Genomic DNA, 13350 nt, shown 5'->3' on the forward strand with positions numbered 1-13350 from the left:
GAATTCACAACTGTCTTAATAATGGGGCACAATGCGTAATACTAAATGGTTGCACATCGAATTGGAGGAAAGTCAAAAGCGGGGTGCCACAAGACTCTGTCCTGGGCCCAGTGCTGTTTAATATCTTTATAAATGACCTGGACAACAGAATTATTGGGGAACTCATAAAATTCACAGATGATACTAAGATAGGATAAGTAGCCAACACTAGAGGGGAAAGAGAGTGTATTCAAAAGGATCTAGGAATAAGGATCTGGGCCGAGGCAAACATGGTAGTGTTTAACAGGGAAAAATGCAAAATCCTACATTTAGGTAAAAGAAATGTAAAAAGCACATATAGTATGGGAGGAATAGAACTAGGTGATAATGTGACGCCCTGACCTATCAGGTCGTCACAGGGTATTGTGCAATCTGCCCTTCTGCACAGTATCCGCATCATCCTTGGCTACGGATCCCTGCCTGTTGGTGTTGATAAGAGCCATCCAGTCAAAATCCTAGGAACACTTTGCACCACACCCACCAGACACGCCATTGGGGGGCCTGAAGGGAATAGGGCCACCCACTTGGGGGGTTGGTAAGGGGAAGTGAGAAGTGTCAAATAAGGGGGAGTTGGGAGGTGACTCTTGAGAAGAGAGGTCACAGGTTGGGAGCTGGGCTCCTCAGTACTAGGTGGCAGACGTTGGTCTGGGCCTGGTAGAAGCTGGAACCCCAGTCGCAGGGGATCGTGTCAATGTGCACGGATCTGCTGAGGAGGGCAGCCGGCTGCCTTGAGCCATCTCTGGGCAGGGGCCAGGGCACGACGGGGTACGTGGACCCTAGGCCGGAAAGTAGCTTCACACAGCCCGGTAATTTACCCGATGGTGGTGAAGTCTTCAGGATTCATCCCTCACCCGCTCCAAAATCGGGGTACTAGTGCACCGATGGGATAGGACTTTCCCAAACAGTCCAGAAAATCCCGAGCGTGAACCATGAGAGCAAGCTCACTCAGTTAGCCATACGGGTGAGCAGGACCCGACTAGTTCCACACTACATGGTTCAAATAGTGAAGAAGGTGTCACGGAAAAGGTCACAGGCTAACAAGCAAGACCAAGGGCATGGATCCAAGCGTGCTCCCTCCTTGCTGCAGCGGTGCTCAGTATTCTGGTTTACAAGCTGTCGGTGTCAGTATTCTTGGACTGAGTAAGTACGCAGAAACCCTTTTCTCCCCAACAGCACCCCTTCACCACCATCACCGGGCTCCCGGGGCAAAAAAACCCTACTCATAGAGGGGTTAAACATCTTGCTGCCTTACCATCGCCACCAGGTGTCCCTAACCGCAGCGGTGGTACCATATCTTACCACGCACCGTGGGTGACATCACGAACTTCTAATCCCACTGTACATAGCCCCCCCTTCATCGAGTGGCCGCGCGACCCCTGGGTCCAGAGACCCCTCGAGCCACCGCGGATCCAAGCAGCAGCTCGGCTGCTGGCATGGGGGCAGCACAATAGCATCAAGGAAAAGGACTTGGACATAATAGTGGATCCCAGATTCAACATGAGCCAACAGTGTGTTGCTGCAGCCAAGATTAATAAAATTCTGGGATGTATCAAGACAAGTATTCAATCTAGATCAAGAGAGGTAATTATTCCCCTATACTCTGCCCTGGTCAGACCCGGAATACTCTGTGCATTTCTGGGTACCTCAATTTAAAAAAGACATTGATATATTGGAGCAAGTTCAGAGAAGAGCAACCAAGATGGTAAAAGGTCTGCAAACCATGTCATATAAAGACCGACTGAAAGAACTAGGAATGTTTAGTTTGCAAAAGAGATGGCTGAGAGGAGACCTAATAGTGGTCTACAAATATCAGAAAAGTAGTCACAGTGCAGAGGGAATGACCCTATTCTCATTAGCACAAGGAAGTGCAAGAAGCAATGTGATGAAATTCAAAGGAAGGAGATTCAGATTAGACATTAGGAAAAACTTTCTGAGAGTGAGGGCAGTTAGGGAGTGGAACAGGCTACCACGGGAGGTGGTGAGCTCTCCATCAATGGAAATCTTCAAGTGGAAACTGGATAAACATATAGCTGGGATGATTTAGGAAAGCCTGCACTCGCAGGGGGTTGGACCCGATGGCCCTTGAGGTTCTTTTCAACTCTACCATTCTATGATTCTATGAAGTATGCACCTCTTATTAAACTAAGCATATCACATTCCAGCAGACTGGTATAAAAAATAATCAAAACAATCAAAAAGAATATTGTAAAAACCACTGTTCTTACTAAATTCCCCCAGCAGTGTGTTGCAAATGAAAATTGACAATTATAAACTCTCCATAAGGATAACTTGCCCCTGCATGACAAATAGTGCATGAATACAATAGGTGACTACTAGCTAAATAGTCGTAATCATGGGAAACTCCACAATGCTACTATTATACAAAAACAATAATATATCAAAGACCCTCATTGAAATACCATTTATAGTTAATTTAAGTCGTGAGAAAGAAAAAAAGCAACTCTGATTCATTAAGCATCATTAACCAATTCCAATAAACAGAATATGTTACATTAAACAGGTAACTAGCCTATCAATCACAAAAAAACAGGAAAGAAATAGTAAAATAGTAATTGTGGATTAAATAATAAAGCTCTGTTGATCACATGTAACAGATTCAATCATATCTCTGGGAGAGGTAGGCACAATGTCCTTACTTTAACACACCAACTAATATAAGCTAAAAACTAAAGCAAGTGACAAAGTGACTATATACCATGTACTATTTCTATATAATTAAATAAATAATTAAATACTACAACAAACTAAGGGTATTGGAGCTTGTACAACATTACAAAATTAGGGTTACGATTCAATGTATGGCACAACCCTCACAAAGTTTCAAACTACTTTGTCATATAACAATGGAATATTTTGAACAGTCAGTACAAATGCGCTTGTGTATTTTAGGCACAAACGTATATAAAATAAAAACGAAATAAAAAAACCTGAAAATTTAAGCCTATAAAACAATCTGTATCAGAAGCCCAATATAAATACCTGCAAAGACTAAATCTTGCTGCTGTATCTCCTTGTAGTGAGATCAGTGCACTTGAACTTCAACTTCAAAAGTTAAGGTTGCAGTATCGATGGAAAACTGGTTAAACAGGACGAGGGTTTTGAAGATAAATTTGCATAGATTTTCAGTAAGTTGTCGTGTGGCCCTAAAACATATTGTAAGATAAAGCACTTTGTTGTCTCCTACTCTTCTCCCTAGTAGCAGCAATAGTGCCCCCTTCCGCGTTCCCTTCTCTTTTAGCCGTATTTCCACTGTCCCAGTAGTACCAGCAGTGCTCTCATTTCCAATCAATGTCCATAGTAGTTACTTCAGTGCCTCGTCCTCGCAACCGCGACTCAGAAAATTATAGAAATTAAAGACAAAAGATATAGCTTTTGCTTTTTTTTTCTTTTGTTTCATATATTTTTTTACCTGTTTTTAATTTGTACCATTTTTTACTTTTTAATGTCACTTTTTTGTGTGTTCAGTTTCGGCTTTCCAGTTTTTATTTCACCCAAACCAAAATTTACAACTTTTCAGAAAGTTGCATTTTTTTTTCCACAAATGTACTCCAGTTCCCAAAAAGTGATTTTATGTACACCAAAAATATTTGCAATCATTTGCAAATGGTGCAAAAAGTTGCTGAAAGGTTTAAAGACATAAATAAAGATTATTTTTTTGACTTTGCACAAAATACATGAACCACATGAATGCCGAACAGTGTGTTGTCTAATTCGGCATATTGCGGATCGGATAGACAGATTGCTGGGTGGGGCTGGGGAAAACCCAGCGGTCATGGTGCACATTGGTACTAATGGCAAAGTTAGAGGCAGATGGAAGGGCCTTAAAAATGATTACAGGGAACTAGGAGAGAAGCTGAAGTCCAGGACCTCCAAGGTGGTGTTTTCAGAAATACTACCGGTGCCACGAGCGTTACTAGAAAGACAGTGGGAACTTAGGGAGATAAACATGTGGCTTAGAAATTGGTGCAGGATGGAAGGGTTTGGGTTCATGGAGAACTGGGCCGACTTTTCAGTTGGCTACAAGCGCTACGGTAGGGACGGGCTGCACCTCAATGGGAAGGGTGCAGCTGTGCTGGGGGAGAAAATGGTCAGATGGATGGAGGAGCTTTTAAACTAGAATCTGGGGGGAGGGAGGGTAGTGGAGCAAATAAGGGGATAGATAGAGCAGATAGAGACAGTGAGACGGTAGCGGTCAATAATGAAGGATTGGGGGGGATGGGACATGCAAGGAACATAGGGAGGCTAGGAGTAATAAATGTGTTAACCCCTTCACGACCGGCCGATTTTTCGCTTTCCGTTTTTTTTTCGCCATTCTTTTTCTGAGACGTAACTTTTTTATTTTTCAGTCAATATGGTCATGTGAGGGCTCATTTTTTGCAAAATGAGCTGTACTTTTAAATGAAACCATCAGTTTTACCATATAGTGTACTAGAAAACAGCAAATAAATTCCAAATGCTGTAAAATTGCAAAAAAAGTGCGATAGCAGTATGGTTTTTGAGATATTTTATTCACTGTGTTCACTATATGGTAAAACTGATGTGTGGGTGTGATGCCTCAGGTCAGTGTGAGTTCGTAGACACCAAACATGTATAGGTTTCCTTTTATATAAGGGGTTAAAAAAAAAAACGGAAGTTTGTCCGAAAAAAGTGCGCACATTTTACTCCATATTCCGTGACCCGTAGCGTTCTCCTTTTTTGGGATCTATGGCTCAATGACAGCTTATTTTTTGCGTCTCGAGCTGATGTTTTTAACGGTACCATTTTTGCGCAGATGCTACGTTTTGATCGCCTCTTATTGCATTTTGCGCAAAAGTTGTGGCGACAAAAAAACATCGTTTTGGCGTTTGGAATTTTTTTGCCGCTACACCGTATACTGATCAGATTAATTGATTTTATATTTTGATAGATCGGGCGGTTCTGAACTCGGCGATACCAAATGTGTGTATATTTTTTATTTTTTTAACCCTTTAATTTTCAATGGGGCGAATGGGGGGTGATTTGAACTTTTAGGTTTTTGTATTTTTTTTTAATTTTTTTAATTTTTTTTTTTTACTTTTTTTTTTTATTTTACTAGTCCCCCTAGGGGGCTATTGCGATCAGCATTCCGATCACTCTGCAGTATCTGCTGATCACAGCTACAAGGCTGTAAACAGCAGATACACTCTCTTTCTCTTTTGCTGTGCCGCTGGCACAGCGAAAGTGAAAGCAAGTCAGGTGTAGTACAGGAGTCATCACATGACCCTGTGCTACCATGACAACTATCGTGAGTCATGTGATCGCGTCACGTGACTTCCGGTATCGGGCGGTAAGGAAATGTTTACCGCGATCGCGCTTATAATGGCGCTGTCACATATTGACAGCGCCATATAAGGGGTTAAACAGCATGAGCAGATAACGATTCTGCTCGTGCCTAGCAGGCACACATCTCAGCTGTGAAAATCAGCTGAGATGTGTGCCGATCGCAGAATGATGCTGCCGGCAGACCGCGGGCAGTAACATTATGACCGCAAGGACGTAATTTTACGGCCCACGGTCGTTAAGGGGTTAATAGTATTAAATGTCTACTGGCAAATGCAAGAAGTCTTGCAAACAAAATGAATGCATTGGAGACTCTTATGTTAACCATGGAATATTATGTGGTGGGCATTACGGAAACCTGGCTGGATGAAAGCCATGACTGGGTGACAAACATACAGGGTTATACTACATTCAGGAAGGACAGGAAAGACATAAAAAGGTGGTGGGATGTGTATATTTATAAAATCTAACCTAAAACCTGTGTTGAATGATGACATTGGGGGGAACTGCAACAATGTAGAGTCATTAAGAGTAAATGTACATGGGGAGGGGAATAATGGAAAAATTCTAATTGGAGTTTGCTATAAGCCTCCTAACATACCTGAACAAATAGAGGGTGAAATGCTGGAATAAATTGAAAAGGCAGCTAATAATAATAATAATAATCGGGTTCTTATTATGGGGGATTTCAACTATCCAGACATACAGTGGGACATAGAATCTTCTGGTTGTGCTAAAAGCTATAAGTTCTTATCTTCAATTCAAGACAATTTCCTCTTTCAGATGGTAGATGAACCGACAAGGGGAGATAATTTGCTAGATCTGGTCCTGTCAAAAAGACCGGATACAATTTCAGATTTACAGGTCCGGGAACACTTGGGCACCAGCGATCATAATTTGGTAAGCTTGAAAGTAATATTCAATAGAACATTTCAAAGGGGAAATGCTAAAACCTGGATTTTAGGAAAGCTGATTTCAACAAATTAAGGGAAGAGCTTAAATGTGTACATTGGGACAAAGTCATGGTAACTGGGGATACCGAACATAAATGGCGTAAGTTTAAGGATATACTACTAGAGTCCTGTAAAAAACGTATACCCTCTGGTATTAAAATGTCCAGGAATAAAAGGAAATCACTATAGATCTACATATAGGTCTATTGTAACGTGTATATGTATTCTGTATGTAACCCCCTCATGTACAGCACCATGGAATCAATGGTGCTCTATAAATAAACAATAATAATAATAATATAGATAAATAAGACTATACAAAGTATAATAAAACAAAAACAAAGGGCATTTAAAATCTTAAAGGCTGAGAATACAGAAATAGCATTTCAGAAGTATAACGATATCAATAGGAAATGTAAAAAAGAAATCAAGTAAGCAAAATTAGCTACTGAAACAAAAATCGCCAATGACGTTAAAATAAATACCAAAATCTTTTATAAATACATTAATGCCAAAAGGAAAACAAAGGATAGTATTGGCCCCTTAAAATATAATAACAAGTTAGTTATAGAGGACAAACAAAAGACTGAGATATTAAATAGGCATTTCTAATCAGTGTTCACCAAGGAACTGACTGTACCAGGGATCATTCAACAAGTGAAAAATCAAAGTTCACCACTCGGTATAATTAATTTAACACAAGAAGAAGTACGCCTACCTCTGAGTAAATTAAACATTGATAAATCCCCAGGGCCAGATGGCATTCATCCACAAATATTGAGGGAATTGAGCTCCGTAATCGACAGACCGCTGTATCTCATCTTTTTAGATTCTCTTGTAACAGGGTTGGTGCCTCAGGATTGGAGGATTGCTGATGTGGTATGGATATTTAAGAAAGGTAAGAGGGTAGATCCAGGCAACTACCGTCCAGTAAGCCTGACATCAGTAGTATGCAAAGTTTTTGAGGGCATTTTAAGGGATAACATGCAAAAATATATTGCAGAAAATAATATAATAACTGACAGACAGCATAGATTCAGAAAAGATAAGTAGTGTCTAACCATCCTGTTGGGGCTCTATGAGGGGGTAAGTGCAAACCTAGATATTGGTAATGCAGCTGATGTTATTTATTTGGACTTTGGAAAGGCATTTGATACTGTACCATATAATAGCCTTATACTAAAGCTCCAGAAGCAAGGACTAGGGGAAACTATATGTAACTGGGTAAGAAATTGGCTAAAAGATAGGAAACAAAGAGTAGTCATAAATGGTACATTCTCTAAATGGGCTATAGTCAGCAGTGGGGTGCCGCAGGGATCTGTGCTAGGACCGATTCTTTTTAATCTCTTTATTAATGACCTTGTGAATGGAATTCATAGTAAAGTGTCAGTCTTTGCTGATGACACCAAACTATGTAGGATATTAAAAACTGACCTTGATAGTACAATATTACAAAAAGATCTTGATAAGATGTCAGAATGGGCAGATACTTGACAAATGAGATTTAATGATGATAAATGTAAAGTAATGCACCAAGGATGGAGTAATTCTATAACTGCGTATACATTAAATGGAAGTAAACTCGGGACTACAGAACAGGAGAAGGACTTGGGTATTCTCATTACAAATAAGCTGAGCAGCAGCACTCAATGTCAAGCAGCAGCTGCTAAAGCAAACAAGATTTTAGGGTGTATAAAAAGAGAGATTAGATCCCGTGATCCCAACATATTGTTATCCCTCTATAAATCACTTGTATGGCCACATCTGGAATATGGGATCCAGTTTTGGGCTCCACATTTTAAAAAGGATATTCAGAAGTTAGAGTCAGTTGAAAGGCGGCTAACTAGACTACTACAAGGAATGGAAGGCCTCCCATATGATGACAGGTTAAAAAAGTTAGCTATGGTTAGCTTAGAGAAAAGACGTATCAGAGGAGATCCTATTTATATGTATAAATACATGTGCGGTCAATATAAAGGATTGGCACATGACTTATTTCTTGCAAAGACAATACTAAGGACCAGGGGGCATACACTGCAAGCGGAAGAAAAGCGATTCCGGCAGCTAAATAGGAAAGGGTTCTTTATAGTTAGAGCAGTCACACTGTGGAATGCCCTACCACAAGAGGTAGTAATGGCAGATACTATAAAAGCTTTTAAAAATGGCTGGATGTGTGGTGCTCCTGACCTGCTCAGGCACCACTGAGTACTGCACACATGCTGGGGGCAGTACAACACAGGTAATCCCAGAGGCTGACTAGGGTGTGGACACACGGAACACTAGTAACCAGAGCACACACACACCTAGAGGGGACCCCTGAGCAGACTCAGGGAGGGGGCGTGGCCCTCACCTCCCAGCTAATGGTGGGTGGTGTCACTGGGAACTAGGGAGTTGTGCAGAGGCAGCCAAAGGAGAAGGAAGTGGAGGAGTCGCGTCTGGAGGGCAGAGTAGTGGAGCAGGGCCCTTCCAGACACTGCACCGTTCATGGCTGCTGGCGGGGGAGAAAGACTACTGTTTAGTGCTGCCTGAAAACCACCTAAGGCCGGAGTGCAGAGAGCTGGCTGAGTAAGGGGACTGTCAGTAGACCCAGCCCGCACGGGGTACAGGTCCCCAGAGCAGGGGCCCATTCAGTTGGCCTGCCCAACCTGCCGGTGAGGGCACTTTATGCGCCTCACCAACCTACACCATGTCCGCAGCTACAGCAGCAACGAGGGGGCCCGTAAGTGACTGACGGCAAGCAGCCAGAATTACTTGGTCCACGCTGCCCGCAAACGAGCCAGAAAGGGGAGAACGGCGTATGCAACTTCCCTGGGTGATCCCAGCAAGACTTCAGGTCGGGGTCACCTCAAAACACGAAGGGCTAGGAAGGCGAGTCAGCAGTCACCCCTACATCAGCCGAAGGGATACCTGGTTCCACCTGGTCCACCGTAGCATCGCCCGGGTTAAGTCACCCCTGCCACCTGAAAGTGAGTAAAAACCCTGAAAGACATTGCTGTTTGTGTGTGAGTTCTTCTGCGACCTGTGCTACTACACACTTACACTGGGCCCTGGGGCCAGCCTCACTCTCGGGAGGCCACAACAACTGACTGCATTTAACATCAGCCCCAGGCATCCCCTAAACTGCAGTGGCAGTCGCCCCTGACCGCAAATACCGAGAGTGGCATCACGAATCCCCCATTGACGTTAACCTACCTGTGACCAGAAGATTTCCAGGCCCGTGGAGACATTTTGTGATAAAATGTAGAATTGGTGGAGGAAGGTTGAAGTAGATGGACCTCGGTCTTTTTTCAACCTGTGTAACTATATGTATGTAACAACACCCCCTTGTAGCCATATCGATCACATTGTTAGAAACAGAAGCTTAATCCACTCCAACCATTAAATACTGAAAGGAATTGTGGTAAGCACATCACAACACTCTTGTAACCTTTCTGCAAACATTCCCAAGCCAAAGCTATGGCAAAAAAAAATAGCTGTGCGCACACTGCGTTCTTTTCTTTCAGTAGATTTTCTTAAGAAAAAGAATGAACATGTCACTTTTTTTCTGCAGCTAACTGCGTTATTTCACTCCATTGACTGTAATGTAATCATGAAATAGCGCAGGAATAACGCAGGTAGCAAATGACGTGCGTTATTCCCGCGTTATTTTGCGTTTTTCGTGACATAGTGTACATCCCTGCCCTGCATTTTGCAGGGAAGTGATGTCACTAGGAGAGGAAGAGGAAGAAGAAGAGAAAAAAAAAGCGTGTGCTCCGCCGTATTTTAACCGTCCAGCAGAGGTAATCACACAGCGGCGGCCCGGTATTCTCAGCCTAGGGAGGGCGAGGGCCATGGTTAATGCCCCTCTTCCCCCGCAGCCCAGAATATCATGTATTCAATAAGGAAAGAGAGGAGTCTTAAGGGGCCAATCATGATATAATCAAAGAAACATAGGAAGCCTTGTGCATATCAAAATATATCAATTTATTGAGTGATCAAACTACACAAGGACACAATACATAGACATTAAAAACCTTCATAAAGTGCAGGAGGTGAAGCTCAGAGAAAGAAGTTCCCATACCTAAGAATCTCTTCCATATTTTTTGAAATAACAAATGGGGGTCTAGCAATGCTCCCTATTAATTACAAAAGGAGTCATGGAAGATGTCATGGAAGCATTGCTACTTACCCATAGTATGAAGATCAATAAAGGCAAGTGCCAGGGCAGAGATCCGGTACCAGCGGGAGGAAGCCCCAACGCGTTTCGCTGCGTTGCTTCTTCAGGGGAGAGTGTGTCATTTGTTATTTCAAAAAACATGGCAGAGATTCTTAGGTATGGGAACTTCTTTCTCTGAGCTTCACCTCCTGCACTTTATGAAGGTTTTTAATGTCTATGTATTGTGTCCTTGTGTAGTTTGATCACTCAATAAATTGATATATTTTGATATGTACAAGGCTTCCTATGTTTCTTTGATTATATCATGATTGGCCCCTTAAGACTCCTCTCTTTCCTTATTGAATACATGTACTTTTGGAGTGGCCTTAAATTATTATATTTTATTCCATCTGTCATCCATAAATCGTGTCTTATAGCCCAGAATATCAGCCCGCCGCAGCCTCGGGACTGTTGCATCCATTATGCGACAGTACCGGAGTGTCCCCGGCTCTTCCTGTTGCCGTGATGCGGTGGCAATCAGGGCAATATGGAGTTAACAGCAACCAATAGCTGCCGCTAAGTCGAAGTTTAGTAATGGCAGTGTCTATGACACGCTGCCACTAATCTGTAAGTGAAAGTAAAGAAACACTCACACACAACGAAAAATCCTTTATTTGGAATAAAAGACAAAAAGCCCCTCTTTCTCCACTTTATTAAACCTCCCGAACACACAGCTCCGACGTAATCCACAGCGATGTCCCGTGGCGTCTGTGAGCGACTGCACAATGCAGCTCCCTGAGCGATGCTTCAGTTAACAGGTCATTTCTCACGGTCGGTGATGGGAACACATTACCGGCCGTGAGGACTGCAGTGTGTGTGGGGGTTGGGGGAAACACAAACATCATAAATAAAGCTGGAATATCTATCCCTCTATTATCTATCTATTATCTATCTATCTTATCTATTATATCTCTATATTATCTATCCATATTATCTATTATCTATCTATATTATCTATTATCTATCTATTATCTATCTGTCTATTATCTATATTATCTATCTATTATCCATATGATCGATGTACCGCCCTGTGCTCGGCCGCAGCCGAGCCGCTCGGATCCGGGCTCGTTGGTGGGTGGCTCGAGCGCCTCCGGACCCGGGGTCACTTCACTCTGAAAGGGGATGCTGGCGCTTTTGGTGGGGGTTAGGTAGGTGCACGGCCGGAGCCGCGCTTGAGTTCGTGACGCCACCCATGGGCTGTGGTGAAGGTAGACACCACCGCTGCATTTACGGGGCACCCGGGGGAGATGGTAGTGCACCAGATGTTAACCCCTCCGTGGGTAGGGATGATGGCCCCGGGACCCGTTGGGGATAGCTGGGTAGTGCAGGGCGATGTGCGCAGCCGGAGGGCACTGTTGTAGTCACGATTAGTAACACACACAAGTCTCTGGTAAACCAAGATGATGGTGGTCAGTGCTCACAGCCGGCTTCGGTCGGGTCCCCCACCCGGATGGTGGTTTCTGCCTTTCTCCTGCACCGTGTTGTGTAGCTGTAGACTGCCTGCGTTTCAGCGACGGGAGTCCGCTCCCCGGCTTTATGTATGTCGGGAGAGCCCGTTTGCCCGCAGACGCTGGCCCGTGGGATCTCTCTGCCTGTGCGGTGGCTTTCTATCCCCCTCGGTAGGCTGTTGTCTTCAGTCGGGACTTGGGTGGGAAAGGACCTATAGTCCAGACCACAATCAGTTAATTAACTCAGTCCAGTGGATTCTGGACCTCATTTCAGGGTCTGAGTACCCCCCTGTGTGCTCCGGTTTCCGAGTCGGTTCCCCGGGTCGGTACCGGCGGGCCACTACCCTGTCCCGGTCCACCACGGTTCCACCAAGCCGTCTTCCCGACTCCTGCAGGCAGAGGCCTCCGTATGCCTCCTAGCCAAAGGTGCCCGGGCTCCAACCCCGGCACCTGTCAGACTTCTGCAGACCTGGGCACAGGCCTGCTTCCACTCTCTTTCACTCCTGTCACTAATCTGACTACTACTGATCTGACTGAGTTTCCTGCCTCAGGCCTTCTGAATTTCTCGGTGGGCATGGCCAACCACCTGGCTCCGCCCCCTGGTGTGTTCATCAAGCACTGAAGGAGGTGACTAGGGTTTTTGTGTTTGGCTGATGACTCCTTTTTAGGGAACCGGTGTTATGCGGGGCACTACCTGTGACTACCTGGCTAGTCCAGGGTGTCACATCTATCTATTATCTATCTATATTATCTATCTATCTATTATATATCTATCTGTCACGCTCCCCGGTCCCCGTGCTGCGCTCCCCGGTCCCCGTGCTGCGCCCACCGGTGCCCGTGCTGCGCTCCTCGGTCCCAGTGGCACGCTCCCCGGTTCCCGACGGCGCGCTCCGCTCACCACTCCCGCTCCCGGTTCTCCTGCTCCCTCTCTCTCGCCGGTATCCTCCAGGCGTTCCCGCTCCAGGCACCCCTCTTCATCGCAGGACACTCTGCCTGGCACTCCTGCTTCCTCGGCGCCGCTTCCTTCCCTGGTCTCAGGCAGTCAGGCCTCGCGCATGTGCGTTAGGGCGCGCGCGCGGTAATTGACCCTTTCTTAAAGGGCCAGCATCCAGAAACAGGATATTGGCAGGTACAGGGTATAAGAGGATTCTTATTCCAGGTGCGCGGGGCCTGTTCTATGTGTTTAGTAAGCTAGGAGTTCAGGTCCCCCTTTGCCTTGTCCAGTATTAACCCTTGTCTGTCTCGCAGAGCCCGTCCTGCCAAGCCATCCGGTCGTAACCATGACTGCTGCGTAATTCCTGTCGGGGGTTGTCGGCTGAGGACTCCACCATCTTCTTCAGTCCAGACCCAGCTCTGATTCTCAACGCCACATGGTGACCTCCGTCCTCTCGTCCAG

At 44.6% G+C, this 13350-nt stretch overlaps 1 protein-coding gene across 1 annotated transcript in view; it reads right to left on the bottom strand.

Moving 5' to 3' along the window:
- Positions 1-3114, bottom strand: part of LOC142246081 (uncharacterized) — a 104133-nt gene extending 101019 nt beyond the window's left edge. The window contains exon 1 of the mRNA XM_075319102.1: positions 3040-3114. The gene's annotated coding sequence lies outside the window, so the exon portion shown is untranslated. The remainder of the gene's footprint in view (positions 1-3039) is intronic.
- Positions 3115-13350: the final 10236 nt, after the last annotated feature.

Source organism: Anomaloglossus baeobatrachus, chromosome 7 (genome assembly GCF_048569485.1).
Source record: "Anomaloglossus baeobatrachus isolate aAnoBae1 chromosome 7, aAnoBae1.hap1, whole genome shotgun sequence".
NCBI lineage: Eukaryota > Metazoa > Chordata > Amphibia > Anura > Aromobatidae > Anomaloglossus > Anomaloglossus baeobatrachus.